Genomic DNA, 14,762 nt, shown 5'->3' on the forward strand with positions numbered 1-14,762 from the left:
GGCAAAATCCAGCGCTCCCAGTGCCAGGGAGGAAAATAAAGCGCTCCTAGCGCTATAAGTCAAATGAAAGCGCTTCCCGGCGCTCTGGCAAAAAGTATTGCTCCAGTAAGGTCTGGAGACAGGCAGGGGGCAAGGCTGGGCCCAGAGCCAGCTCACTGGGTCTCCAGGCAGGGAGACAGTCCAAGTGGCGGTCCTCTGGCCCAGCAGCAGCAGCCCCCTCTGGCAAGATCCTGAAAGGGAACAGAGAACAACATTCATGGGGGCACAGCCCCTTCTTATACTAAGAAATCCTTTGTCTTCAGGGTGCAGGGTGGGGGGAAACCAGTTGCAGCTGGCTTGGGAGTACCCTTGATGGCCCAACCACCCCTTTCATTCACTGGGGAGGCTTGGGTCGTTAGACAAACCACAGGGGGGCGGAGCCAGCATTGTGTGGGGAAAAACCCAGCCCATCCAGGACCCAGGTGCACTCCTCCCACACATCACTCATGCTGATCTCACACTCACCACCGGGCAGACCCATCCAGACTTCCTGGAGCCTGGCATGCCAGCCAGCTCCAGCCAATCACGCTCCAGCACCCTCACTGTACACATACATCAATGCCCAGAAGTAGCACTTCCCAACTAGACACATACATGCCGCATACACCATCTCGCAGCATTCATTCTCACGAGTTCACACATACCAAACTCGAGCCTGCACTCCCCACACATCAGGAACTAACATGGTACACACACATTCCCCATGCATTCCTATGGGAGGACAGGCCAGCCATACTACACGCACACACTTTACTCTGGGACACAGGGTAAAAGTGCGCAGAGACCCAAAAATCACTACACAGGGTCACAAATAAAAGCAAAAATATTAGGGGTGAACCTGCCCTAAGGGCCAAGTCCAACATCAGTCAAAGTGGGGAATGGTCTGACAGACACCTGGACAAGTATTTAGCTGGTTCCAGCCCTCTCATTTTGCCAGCTGACGCAAAGGTGTAGTCCCGTCTGGAGAATACCCAGCAAGCCCCTGAATTGTAGGAGTATGTATAGTCAGTGGGGTGTTGCGGGCGCCAGTTGTCTGAGAGCCCAATGGTCACTGCAAATCCAGCCAGACTGTCTCTTTGTGTAGTCCTTTAACCGGGCTGGTGCGGTCTGGGCCAAGTCCATAACATCGTTGAAATAGCCCCCCAAAAACGCAAACAGAGGTGCCTGCTTCCAGCAATATCCCTTCCATTGCATCCAGGGTTATTTTTTGGAGTCTTGGTGGGGCATATACGCTGACTAGGGTAACATTCCTCTGACTACAGAGTCCCTTCATTGCTACATAGGTTCCATTTGGGTTAGCCCATATTTTCCTTATGTAGAAGGGGGTCCTCCTGACTAGGATGGCCACTCCATGAGATCCAGTGGTGAAGCCCGCATGGGCCCGTGTTATGTATGCCCTTCTTCCCAGGAAACCACAGTATAAGCCCCGCAAATGTGTCTCCTGCAGGAGGACTACATCAGGTTTATGTCTCTTAATATACTTAGCTCCCAGCCCTCCCTATACCCTGTTACTGAGTCCATTTACATTCTACGATGGTATTGAATGCCTCCCGTCACTTCGCTTGTCTGACCCCAGCATCTACAGTATATGGTGATAAGTAGCCTTTCCACGGTGTGCCCCTCTATCCGCATCTGCATGAGTTATGCATGTGTCCCACTTGTAGCAGCAATTTACTCTCACTACCTAGTTTCCCAACCCACACACCTCCCCAACCCCCCACTCTGTCCTGCCTCCCACACATTTTCCCCAACTCACCAACATGGCAACCGTGTCGCGGGCAAAGTCAGAGAGGTCTGTAGTACCACCCTTCCTAATCTAAACCTTCCTCTACAACTTCAACTCAGCACTCAGTGAGTGACGTTGGGAAGAAGAGAAAAAAAAGCACCACAAGCAAGTGAACACAACGGTCTTTCTCTCATGTATGTTGGGGATCTCTGGGGGTGTGGGGATAACGTAATGTGCCAATCGTTCACCTCTGGTACTGCAGCCAGTACGATCACCCCATCAGGGATCTCCCTTGTTGCATGTGGAGTCCATAGCAGGGTCTGAAGAGTCCGTAGGTGTGGCCTCAGCCTCCAGGTTAGTTATCGCCTTTATTAGCGGGTGATTGTCATCAGAGTCTGTTGAGTGTTTATGTTTCGAGTGATCCGATGTGACTTCTTTTGTGGCTTGTCCCTTTTGTTTTTTTAGGTGGTCATCAGGTTTGTTCACCCTTTGTGTCAGTTGAGAGCCTGGATCCCGGGGTCCACTGTCTTTGCAGGAGGGCCGTCTATGCACGCAGTTTATTCACAGCACCCCCTCTGCACCTTCACTCTAGCCCCTGGGTCTTGGACCTGGCACCCTCTCGTGTTGACCTCAACTGCTTCTCCCGATTTCCCCTATCTCTGTGCCGGATGGGGCGCTCCTCCAACCAGACCCATGCCTCTTCAGGTGTCTGATAGAAGAATGTCTTGCTCTCAAAAATAACCTTGAGTGTTGCTGAAAGCAGCAGCATGTACTGTAAGTTCAGTGCTCTCAGTTTCTGCTTGGCGGATTCGAAAGTCCGCCTTTGATTTTGTATTTCCGTAGAGTAGTCTGGAAGACCATAATTTTGAACTGGGCATGGCGGACTTCCCCAATTTGTCGCACCTCTCTTAGTATCATGTCCTGGTCTTGGTATTTTAGAAAGCGGGCAATGATGGGTCGTGGCAGCGCACCCATTGTGGGGTTTGCACTCAGGGCTCTGTGCGACTGTTCAATGACAAAGCATGAGGAGAACTGCTCAAGTGGGAGGGAATGTCTCAGTCACTGTTCTAGGAAGACCCCCAAATTAGGGCCCTCCACCCCCTCCGTGAAGCCCACAAAGCGCAGGTTGTTCCATCTCATGCGATTTGTGGCACCATCCACCCTCCAAGCGACATCACTGAAAGTAGTTTGAAGTTCTGCGACTTCTCAGGTAATGTCTTCGGATGAGTCCTCTATTTCTAAAATTCTACTTTCTGCATGGGTAACCCGCTCCAAGAGGTTGCGGAGGTCTTGACAGAGCAAGGATACCTCTTACCGGACATCTTCTATTCTCCCTTTTAAGGTGTCTCTTTAAGTGTTAATTGCCTGAAGAAGCGCTGCGTTGTCTGTCATGCCCGCCATCCCCTTGCTTTGATGGTTTGGGATCTTTATCATGACCCATAATGTCTGGGCAATTGGGTTCTACCAGGCTTCTGTGTCCGGGAGGGCCCCAGCAGGGAAGCGGCAGTTCAGACTGCCTCATAGAGCAGAAGGAGTGCAAGTTCGGCCTGCAAGTATGGTATCTTTGTGGGCAGGTCCAGCCAGCAGTCCCCCCGGTCCCTCACCTGGAACCCAGTATGTGGGTCTTCGTCCTGCCAGGTGTGCCCACTTTGCAGCGTTTTCACCACCGTCTCAAGGTTTCAGGTCTAGTCACTATATGGGCAATGGGTGGTGTTCGGCCCCACGCCTTGCTCCCCGATGTGGAAAAGGGGAGAAAGAGTGGGGATAGCCACATCTGGCAGATCTCCTGGGGACTCAGGGCACCTCTGCGGACCATGTCTTGGGCTTTCAGCACCACCTCGGACTGCCTCACCCAGGCCCCCCGGGACCTCCATGTGTCTTGCCTGTCCTTAAGGATTACTGGCACCTCCCAATCCAGGGGCCCCAGTAGGATTGCACCAGGCATGTTGCAGCGGGCGTTCGCATCAGGGGCATCGCTCTGCCCTAAGTATTAAACGGCGGGGACGCCTCAAACAGTTCCCTCCCTGAACCAATTTAATCTGCCACTTGGCCGCCTCACAGAGTAGGGGGCCAAGGTGCTCCCTGGTTCTCTCCCAATTTCCCTGGAAGTTTGGGCAGGCTCCTAAGCAGTGCAGATGGAGGGTTCTGCCTAATCTGGTCTCCCATGGCTCTCTCGCCTCTCGGCCCACTCTCCCTTCAGCCAGATTCCGCTCCTCACACACTCCTTCCAGGGGAAGGGGAGCACAACCCACACTTTTACCCTCACCCACCCCACCCCACCCCCAGTACCTGGACCTCTGCATGTATTTCTGGGCCTCTGCTGATAGTGGCGCCTCTCTCAGGCCTCCCAGGTCCGACGGAGCCCGCAGCTGGCTTTATCAGTTCCTCTGGGGTTCAGCCACTCAGCGTCGCTGTGCTGGGCTTCAGAATCACATTCCAGGATCCTGGACAGCACCTCCACATAAAGCGCTACTCCTCGATTTAACTTCAAGTCACGATGGGCCTAGTCAACCTGCCCGTCACCACTGCACCGTCAGGTCCGGAGTGAATATCCACTTGGGGAATCTCTGAGGCCTACTGATTTGCTAATTAGTTTAATTGCCTTCACTGAGGTGTTGAGTCTCTCACCAGGAGTCATTATTTTTAAGTTTGGGAAGCTATGAAAGCAGCATAAAAATAGGGTGCTCTGCCTTCCTTATTACCGTTCCTAGAAACAATAATTGTGTTAAGTGTAATTGATTTAGCTCTAGAAAAAGAAACACAACTTCAGGGCTTTAACTGGGATGAAAAAAGTGTGGACGGGTTTCTAAAAGTGGAGGGTGGCCTATGCAATTAAGGGCATGGTTTAAACAGAAACTTCCTTTCTGTGATTTTAATAGTGTGCCCCCTAACTGGTATTTTGGTGCCTCTGTGTACTTTTTGTTAATGCATTGCGATATATAACACAACAGCTGGCATAAACCTTAAACCAGGCAAGACTGTTGGCTCACTTAAAGCCCTGCACTGGGCACTGCCATTGGGTGATTTAATGGAGAGAGAATTGAGCAACTGACTTGTCTTTAGATTCACTCAGTGCTTTAAATGGGCCGGTACTCACGGGTACTGAGTACTGGCACTTCTTATTTTTATCACTCTGAGTACCGGCACTTCTCTACCGCCAAGTAGAGTAGCGGTACTCATGAGGTGGGGGAGTATGCTAGCACTGGTGAGCTCTGTCTCTGACAGTCAATAGCTCTGAGCTGACCAACAGCCTAACTATTCAGAGGGGGCTATGTGCATAAGGTACGGGTCTTCAATATCACGCTGTGTTTGGCAGTGGAGGCGCCATTTAAGTCCTGTGCTGTTAATCACATTCACACTATTGTGTGAATTTGTACGACCACAGGAATCGAGGCAGCCGGCTGACGGAGGCAATTAAGAAAACCATGAGAGGTAAGGAGTTTAAAATGGCTTTAATCCCACCTGAGACTTTTGTGTGATTGTCTGCTTATGTTTGTGTCTTGTGTGTGCCTGCGCTTGTGTGAGATAACAGTGAGAGAAAGAGGGAGAGACTCGGGACACTCTCAGGAGATATTTTAAAGGAAATGTGTAGAATGCTGTGTGTACAGGTCTGTTTGTTTTTTATTCTGAGTGTGTGCATGCTTGAAAATATATTGTATTCCGCCAAACAAAAACAAATTACAGTATGGCATTAAGAAGCTGCAAATATTACAAAACAAGGAAATGTTAACATATTGTTGTTTTAGGCTTTCATTGTAAGTATCAAACTAACCTGTTTCATTTACTTAAACGCATTTCTCATGCGTTTTGAATGTGCTGCATTTGGTATAGAATTCATTGAGTCTATGTCTTGCCCTTAGCCCCGACCTCTACCCTGCCCATTTGGCACTGCTCTAGCTCATTTTTTCCCATTTAATGCACTGGGTTCACACGTGGCATCTTTGCCAGGAAGAAGAGTTGGGGGTTCAAGGGCGTTTCTAACTTCGTGTTTGGAAGCTGTCACTTCTTGTAGATGGCACTCAGTGCAGTGATCTAGTCTGGGGTGCTGGGGTGAAGTGCATCCACATGTTGGGGGGGAGGAGGTTATGCTTTTTGGATTTTAAGGAGTTTTTATCATATTTTTAATAGACCTTTGCATAGCTGCCAAGATTCCCAGGTCCAAAGGTGCTTAGCTGGTCCCAAGATGCTTGTTTCTGGTCCAGGGAGGATCTGGCCTGGCAGTTCGGGCTAGACTGTTCCCATGAGGAGCAGGGTCACGACTGATTGGCATATGGCTGGCTCCAAACTGGGGTGACAAAGTGAGCAAAAGAATAATGGATTCAACCCAGGTCTTTGACTAGGGGTGAGTGGTGGAAAAGTGTCAGCACTCCTTCCATCATCTTGTTGTGTTTGCTATGTTTGCTCTAAGTGGCCATGGGTATGCCCAGACGAGGGTCTGTTGCTCACTGTGCTACTGGATTCAAGCCAGCCTGGCTGTTGAGGGGCGATATCCCAAAACCGGTCCACAAATGGTTCTTTCTGAACTAGGGAAGACCTGGCCTTGCAGCTCGGGGTGGACTGTTCCCATGTGGAGCAGGGCCAGGAATGATTTGCATAAGGCAGAGTCAAACCCGGGGTGGCACAGCGAGCAAAATGAAATTGAAATTAAATTTTAATTTGTAACACGCACTAATACCCAAGGGTGTCTAGGCGCGCTGGAACTACAAAGAGGTTACCCAGTGATGGGACAGCTGGATTTATGAGCTCAGGCTAGTTGTTAAGCAGCCAGGTTTTTAAAAGTTTGCGAAACGCCAGGAGATTGCTTTCCTTCTTAAGTGCAAGTGATAGAAAGTTCTAAAGGCTTGCAGTACATGCAATGAAACTTCTTCCCCATCCCCCTCATGTGGCAGTATTTGACCTTGAGATTGACAGATTTGAAGATGTCGCTGATCGGAGCTGCCTCTATGGGACGTACCACCTGAATCTGTGTGAAAAAAAGTCAGGGCTAGATCTGTGTAGGGCTTTAAAGGCGATACAAAGGGCCTTAAATTAAATTAGCCTCTTAACAGGTAGTCAATGCAGAATTGGCAGGGCATGTGCCACTGACTGATGTCTCGGGATGGCAAGCTACAAAAGGGGGGGGTTTTCCCAAGAAAATCCACAAGGGACCTGGGTACTATATGGTATACAAAATGAGGGTCCCTGTGAACTGTGTAAACATTATTCACATTTATTTAAAACAATACTAACAAAACATTAGACACACTGTAAATGAATCACAATGAGCAAATACTACAATTTATAAGTTATCATAACAGTGCCCCAAGAGAAAGGGAGTGAAATAGCGTGATGCTGTGAAGGAGAGAGGGATAGATAAAGAAAGATAATAATCGTGACAAATAGATATATCAAATTTTTTAATTTTAGACACAAATTATCGGCTTCAGGTCCCTGAGCCAGATTAAGGATTCAAGAGATATCCTATAAATTCTCAAAAATGTCTATATTGACACTGGTATATAATATCCAAAAAAATGCGGGCGGTGTCAACTGAGAAGAAGGGTAAGTAGCCGTCGACGTTTCGACCCCACGCTACAGCAGTAGGCGTACTTGAGGCCTTACATCGGGGTTTTCATCAGGACAAGGGTGTAAACAGGGGTGCACTACAATTTCTGAAAGAATATAAATAATATAACAAAAATAAGATTCCCATATGAATTGAGAAGGATTACGATAATGAATATCGGAACCGTAGCAAACGGTAACGAGATTAATGAAACAAATTACCATGGTTCGTAGAGATATTTTCAAATAATATGTTTTAAATAAATGTGAATAATGTTTACACAGTTCACAGGGACCCTCACTCGGGATGGCAAGCAGCAGCTGTGCTGCTCCATTTTGCAGGACCTGCATTTTGTTTAGGAATTTTGATTGAATGTTAAGAAATAGGCCACTGCAATAATCAATTTTTGATAGAATGAGTTCAGAGACAACCGCTTTTTGAAGCTCTAACGGAATAAAAGGTAGTATTTTCTTGAGAGTTTTAATCATGAAAAAACAGGAGGAGTTAATAGCATTTATTTGCCCTTCAAGGGACAGTTCGGAGTCAAATTAGACTCCTAGGTTTTTTACCTTGGTGACTGGATTGGGAATTTCTCCCAGTTCCTGAGGCCACCAGCTTGGTGTCCAAAAGGAGGTATTGCTTCCAAATAAAATCACCTCAGTTTTTCCTGTATTCAGCTTAAAGCAGTTTTTAGACATCCAAATCCCAACTTCCCACATACAGTTGAGGAATCTGGATGCAGTGGTGGCTGGGTCCCCTGCAAAGCATGCCACTATTTGCGGGTCATCGGCATAGGATACCATCTCAAAGCCGAAGGACTTTATAAGTGAGCAGAGGGGAGTGACATAAAGGTTAAAGAGGTCGGACTTAGAGAGGAGCCCTGCGACACCCCCCACCGAAAAGAGAAAAAGGGGGACCTGTACCAGCCAAGCTCCACCTCCAATTGCTCCCTAACTCTGAGAAAAGACTTCAGAAGGTCCAGTGCCCTACCCCTAATCGCCCCTAATGCCTAAAGAAAAGAGTCGACCGATGAGCACATCGTGATCAACCGTGTCAAAGGCCGCTGAGAGGTCCAGGAGGATCAAGGCCATCTTCCCGCCTTTATCCAGGACCTCTCTTATTTCCTCCGACACATTAATCAGGGCCAACTCTGTGCTATGATGACTTCTAAAGCCATATTGAGAACTGTCAAGTAGTTTGCTATCTTCTATGAATGAAGTTAATTCTATGTTCATCGCCTTCTCAACGATGTTGGCTGGTAGTCGAGAGATCGGCCTATAGTTGTTAGGGTCCTTATTATCCAGACTTGGTTTTTTCAACAGCACAAGGATGGAACCCTCTTGCATTGGATTGGATAATATCCATCTAAGAACATTCTGTTAAAGATACCTTTAAGGTAGTTCGCTGTAACATTTGAAACCGAATAGAGAACCTTTGGAGGACACGGATCCCAGGGTGATCCAGATCTTGTCTAGCTTTGAATAGTCATGATCAGTGATTCCGAAATGGGATTAAAAGCGTAGAAAGAGGGGGTAGTGACTGCTGGGATATCTTTGCCAATTTAAGCCCTCGTGAATGGTGAGGAGGGGCCCTCTATGTGTGCTCCCATCGCTTGATGAGTGGAGGAGAAAGAGTCTGAGACTCCTTTGACTTTTGCCTGAAGAAATCTGCTAGCAAATTGCAGAATTCTTGATCTACTCTCATGTTATTCTGTGCAGGAAGTCTACTCAGCTTCTGTACTCTTTAGAAAAGTTGAGGGAGGACCTGATTTTAGTGGAGAAGTAGCATTTTTTAGCAGTTGAAATTTTTCTTTTGTACTCCGTGATGGCTTTTTCGTAAGAGATCTTGTCCTCATGATTGTAATGGGTGCACCATTTCCTTTCGAGTCTCCGGCAGATTTGTTTCGGTTGTCTCGGACGATCGTCAAATCATGGCTCGGAAGGACAGGTTCTTTTATTGGTAACAGATTTTAAAGGAGCTAGAATATTTAGGTTACCGATGATCCAATTAAGGTAGATGTTAGTGGCCTCATCCAAATCAACTGGGATATCGGGTTTTGAATTATGCAGGTAAGTTTTGAAAATTGCTGGGATAATTTTGTGCTAAGGGCGATTTAGCGATTCGGCCGAGGAAGGGAGTGTTGGCTCAGCTGGCGCTTCAGGTGAGATACTGATCACCGCCGCTGAGTGATCTGACCATGCTAGAGGAATAATAGATTACATTTTGAGATAGTGGTTATCAGAGAAAAAGCTATCCAGGGAATGGCCGGCATCATGGGTGTGACTTTCCACTAGTTGTTGAAGCCCGGCACTTTACAGGAGATCGATCAAAGCTGCAGTCTCTAGCAGTTACATTTTCAAGGTGGAAATTAAAATCTCCTAGGATGGTAAAATCTGAGAAATGGACTTTAATATCTAATATTTGACTGCTATTGTTAAGAAAAGCTGCACTAGGACCAGGGGGCCTGTACAATAGCACCCTGTTGAAAGAGTGCTGGTTGGTCAAAGCAATTTTGAAAAGTAAGGCTTCACAATCCTATACAGCATGTAGGGGCTCAAAAGAGACTTTCAGGTGTTCATGAGATATGATTGCTAATCCTCCGCCCTTTTTTAGAGGATGGTCTAATCTAGAGATGGCAAAGCCCAGAGGTGTGGCCATAATAAGATCTGGATCAGACCCGGCAACCCCCAAGTTCTCTGTAACAACTGCAAGGTCCAGTTTTTGCGATTCTAAAAACTCTGCAAAAGTGAATGGTTTTTCATTAGCGACCTAGGATTAACAAGTGTTGTTTTAAAGCATTTGGACCCTTTCCTGATGGGAGTTGAAGAACAAATTACTTACCTTCAGTAACGATGTATCTGTAAGAGACATATATTAGTTATAGAGTCCTTACCTTAAATACCACTGCGCGTCTGTAGGTGGCGTCGGTCGACTCCGCGTCCGTCGTCGGGGTCGCCGGGATGACGTCGCAGTGCTTACTTAGACGCCGCCCCTGCACGCTGATGTCAGTTCTGACACGACTTTCCATGCCAGAAGCGCAGAGCCACGAAAAACACTGACCACTGGTCCACCACACTAGGGCTCTATAAGGATGTCCCTAACCCTAGAAGTCAGATCGCAGAGCGGGGAGGATGGGTTGGGCGGTAAGGAATCTATACCTAATCTATGTCTCTTACAGATACATTGTTACCAAAGGTAAGTAACTTGTTCATCTGAAAGAGACTATTAGTTATAGATTCCTTACCTTAGAATAGATACCCCAGCAATATCATCCCCGGAGGAGGGTCTGCAACCCAAGTTCACACCAGAAGATCCTGGAGGACAGAACTGGCAAAGTAGCCGTCCCTCTGGACTTGACTATCCAGGCAGTAGTGGCTGGTGAACGTGAGCATAGAAGCCCACATGGCCACCTGGCAGATATTGATGAGGGGAACTCCCCGCGACAAAGCAGTGGTTGCTGCCATAGCTCTAATGGAATGAGCGCGCAGCCCCACTGGTGGTTACTTTAAAGCCAAAGCGTAACAAATCTTGATACAATGGACTCCCCAGCGAGAGATGGTACGCTTTTACACAGCCCGACCTTTTTTGACACCCACATAGCCAACAAAGAGTTGATTGTCCACCCAGAACTCCTTTGTGCGGTCAAGGTAGAAAGACAACGCATGTTTTGGGTCCAGATGGCGGAGTCTCTCCTCCTCCTTTGAACGGTGCGGAGGCGGGAAGAAAGTGGGCAGAATGATGGTCTGCCCGATGTGAAAGGGAGTGACGACTTTAGGCAAGAACGAGGGTCTCGTTCGAAGCACCACTTTGTCTGGATGGACTGAAAAGAAAGGAGGCTTAGAAGAAAGACCATGAAGCTCGCTCACTCTGCGAGCAGAGGTGATGGCAACAAGAAAGGCAGTCTTCAGAGTGAGAAGCCTGAGAGGCCAGTTGTGAAGAGGCTCGAAGGGAGCACACATAAGGTAAGTCAAGACAAGATTCAAGTCCCACTGAGGCATCATGAAAGGAAAAGGAGGAAAGAGATGAATAATGCCTTTAAAGAACCAACTTACAATAGGGGACTTGAAAAAAAAGGGCGGATCTGGCAGTCGAAGAAAAGCAGAAATGGCTTCCAGATAGCCTTTAAGAGTGCCCAGAGCAGAGCCCTGCTAAGCCAAAGAAAGAAGGAACAAAAGGAACCTCGGAAAGAGGGGCAGAAAGGGGATCCACAGCCTTTGCTATGCAGCATGCCACAAACTTGTTCCATCGACAGGCGTATACCGTCTTTGTGGAGGAACGTCTGGCTGCCAAGATGATATTACAGACTTCGGGAAGAAGGTCAAAAACTGTCAACTGTCGCTGCTCAATCTCCACGCAAGGAGGTGGAGGCTGGACAGGTTCGCGTGTGGGACCTTCCCCTGCTGCGACAGAAGATCCTCCCAAAGAGGCAGTCTGATCGGAGGATCGATGGCCATGCTCAAGAGCTCGGTACCAAACTCTTTGTGCCAAGTCCGGAGCCACAGGAATGACTTGGGCCCGGTCACGCTTTATCTTCTTCAGCACTCGGAGCAGAAGTGGTACAGGCGGAAAGGCGTACAGGAGGCCGCAGCTCCACTCGAGATTAAAAGCGTCTCCGAGCGACTGCGGCCTTGGAAACTACAACTCGCTGACATTGCGTGTTCTCTTCAGTGGCAAACAGATCTAACCAAGGCTCTCCCCACTGCTGAAAGAGACCTTGCACCTCCTCTGAGTGAAGACGCCATTCGTGATCCACCAGGCACCAGCGGCTGAGTTTGTCCATCCTGGCGTTCAGAGAACCAGCCAGGTGTTGACCCACCAGGGTAATGCCCTAATGTTCCAGCCATGTTCAAAGGCGAAGAGCCTCTTGACAAAGGGTCCATCTAACCACCCTGCCTTGTTTGTTGCAGTACCCCATGACGGTGGTGTTGTCCGTGAACACCTGCACTGCCTTCCCCTTGAGGGAGGGAAGGGATGCCTTCAGTGCTAAGCGGATCGCCTGGAGCTCCAACAGGTTGATATGGAGACCAGACTCCGCCAGAGACCAGGCTCCTCTGATTTCTGCCTCTCCTAGGTGGCCGCCTCATCCATGAAGTGATGCATCGGCCACCACTGTGAGGTCTGGTTGGGGAAGGGAGAGGGATCAGCCTCTGACCCAATCCTAGTTCATTTACCACCACTGTAGTTGTTGCGCAGTCCCCTCCGAGATCTGGACGTAGTTGGAAAGAATCCCCTGATGCTGCACCCACTAGAACTTCTAGTCCAACTGCAGAGCCTGCTTATGCCATCTGGCATGATCCACCAGCAGGATGCAGGAGGCCATGAGGCCCAGCAGCCTTAGAGTCATTCTCACCGGAATCCAGGATAGTGGCTGAAACATCGGCATCAAAGCCTGCATATCCCGGACTCCCTGCTTGGGAGGATAGACGCGAAATTGCACTGTGCCCAGAACAGCTTCGATGAAAAGGAGCGACTGAGAGGGAGTCAGGTGTGACTTTGGCACGTTGATAGTGAACCCCAGCGAATGCAGGAGGTCTGCCGTAGTCTAGAGGTGGGTGACGACCGCCTGGGGCGAGCCCGCCTTGAATAGCAAGTCGTTGAGATAGTGAAAGACTGGAACCCCTGATCTGCGCAGATGATCTGCGACCACCGCCATCACTTTCGTGAACACCCAAGGGACACTGGTAAGGCCGAAGGGGAGCACAGTAAACTGAAAATGCTCGTGGCCTACCGTGAACCGTAAGTAACGCATGTGAGCTGACAGGACGGGAATGTGAAAATAAGCGTCCTGCAAGTCCAAATCTACCATCCAGTGTCCGGGGTCGAGGGTAGACAGGACCTGAGCCAAGATTCGCATTTTAAACTTCTCCTTCCGGAGGAAGCAGTTGAGGGCCCTGAGGTCTAAGATAGGACGCAATCCTTTGTCCTTCTGGGGCACCAGAAAGTAGCAGGAATAACAACCTCGACCTACTTCTGGTGCAGGTACCCGCTTGATAGCTCCTTTGGCCAAGAGAGCTGAGACTTCCTGGTGGAGAAGTGCCAAATGATCCTCCAACGTGCGATCGAGAGATGGTGGCATGGAGGGAGGGGTAGTCTCGAAGGAGAGGGAGTAGCCCATTCGGACTATCTGCAAAACCCACCTGTCTAACGTGATGGATTGCCAGTGGGGGAGGTGATGGTGAATCATGCCACCCACTGGCCACTGATGGCCCTGGAAGGTCAGACTGGGAGGGTTTGGAGCCTGCTGCAAGGGGAAAAGGTGAACTGGCCCACCCACTGTTTCCCAGACCTGCGTTGCTGGGTCCCACGTCCGCGGCCATGCAGAGGCTGGGCAGCTTGCATGGTCCAGTGGCTGGACTGGGTCGGATGTTGTAGGTGTGGTTGAAAAATTTCAGCACTCCATCCATCATCTTGTTGTGTTTGTTTAGCTAGTCCATTCCAGGTTTTTTCTTTGCATTCTGGGGCTTGGGAAATATGGCAAGTCTGTGTTTGTGGGCTGATTTTCAGCTCGACGTATGCTCTGGGTAGTGTTGCCACCTTTCTCAAGGAAAAATGGCACCATTTGTTCATACTCTGGATTTTTAATGTATGTGAAAAGGTTTTTAAGTAAAACATCCCTGTATTCCTTTTTAGAATGGCAATTCTGTCACCGTTTGCTTATAATAGTTCAGAAATTGATTAGGCAGCGCTAAAATAGCTTTGAAGTGAGTTCTTCAAATATTTGCTGTGTTGAACTTACATTTAAAAGGTGGAAAAATACAGAATGTTGATGATATTGGCAATTAATAAAAAAAACTGGCTAGACAAGCCAGACCGTTGACTTCGGTCGGCTCTTCCTATTTGTTGGTTTGCCTTTTATGACAACACCCTGACTTTTTATTTTACACCCTGTATCCTTTTGTTACAAGGAGGGACAGAGCCAAGACTAAAATATGGGCAATGTTGTTTATTTACAACACAACAGACAGTTCAGTAAAGTAAAGGGCACACGGTGGCTGTCCTGGGGGCTTCGGTCTCCGCAGTGAATCTCTCCCTCAACGTCCTGGATTACTTCTTCGCCCTCGACCTGCTGACACACCCCCTCCTGTAAATGGTATTCACACAAAAAAGCACAGTTTACAATATAAAATTAATATAACTATAGTCTTTAAGCATGTGCATTCAAGCTGCGAAGACAGCAGCTATGCTTTTGCTGCGTAGTGATGGAACTAATGTTGGTGCGTTTTAAAAAAAATTGAACCGAACGCTTCCACATTAACTCTGCAATATAACGCCGAGGAAAGAACACCTGTGACAGTCCCGAGCAGAGAGCTGAGCGGGCGGACACATCGGGTGACTCCCTTCTCTTATCTTACGAACGCTTTCCAAATAGAAACCGAGATTGAGAAACGAAACTGAAAAGGCGGACGGCATATGAGCTGCTGAGGTGAGCGGGCAGAAAGAGTATCTGCGTCA

The 14,762-nt window shown here is 48.4% G+C and overlaps 1 protein-coding gene across 1 annotated transcript in view; it reads right to left on the bottom strand.

Annotated features, from left to right (window-relative positions):
- Positions 1 to 14,762, bottom strand: part of FBXO10 (F-box protein 10) — a 649,798-nt gene that overhangs the window by 58,000 nt on the left and 577,036 nt on the right. The gene's annotated exons all lie outside the window — the stretch shown is intronic.

Source organism: Lissotriton helveticus, chromosome 2_1, assembly GCF_964261635.1.
Source record: "Lissotriton helveticus chromosome 2_1, aLisHel1.1, whole genome shotgun sequence".
Classification (NCBI taxonomy): domain Eukaryota; kingdom Metazoa; phylum Chordata; class Amphibia; order Caudata; family Salamandridae; genus Lissotriton; species Lissotriton helveticus.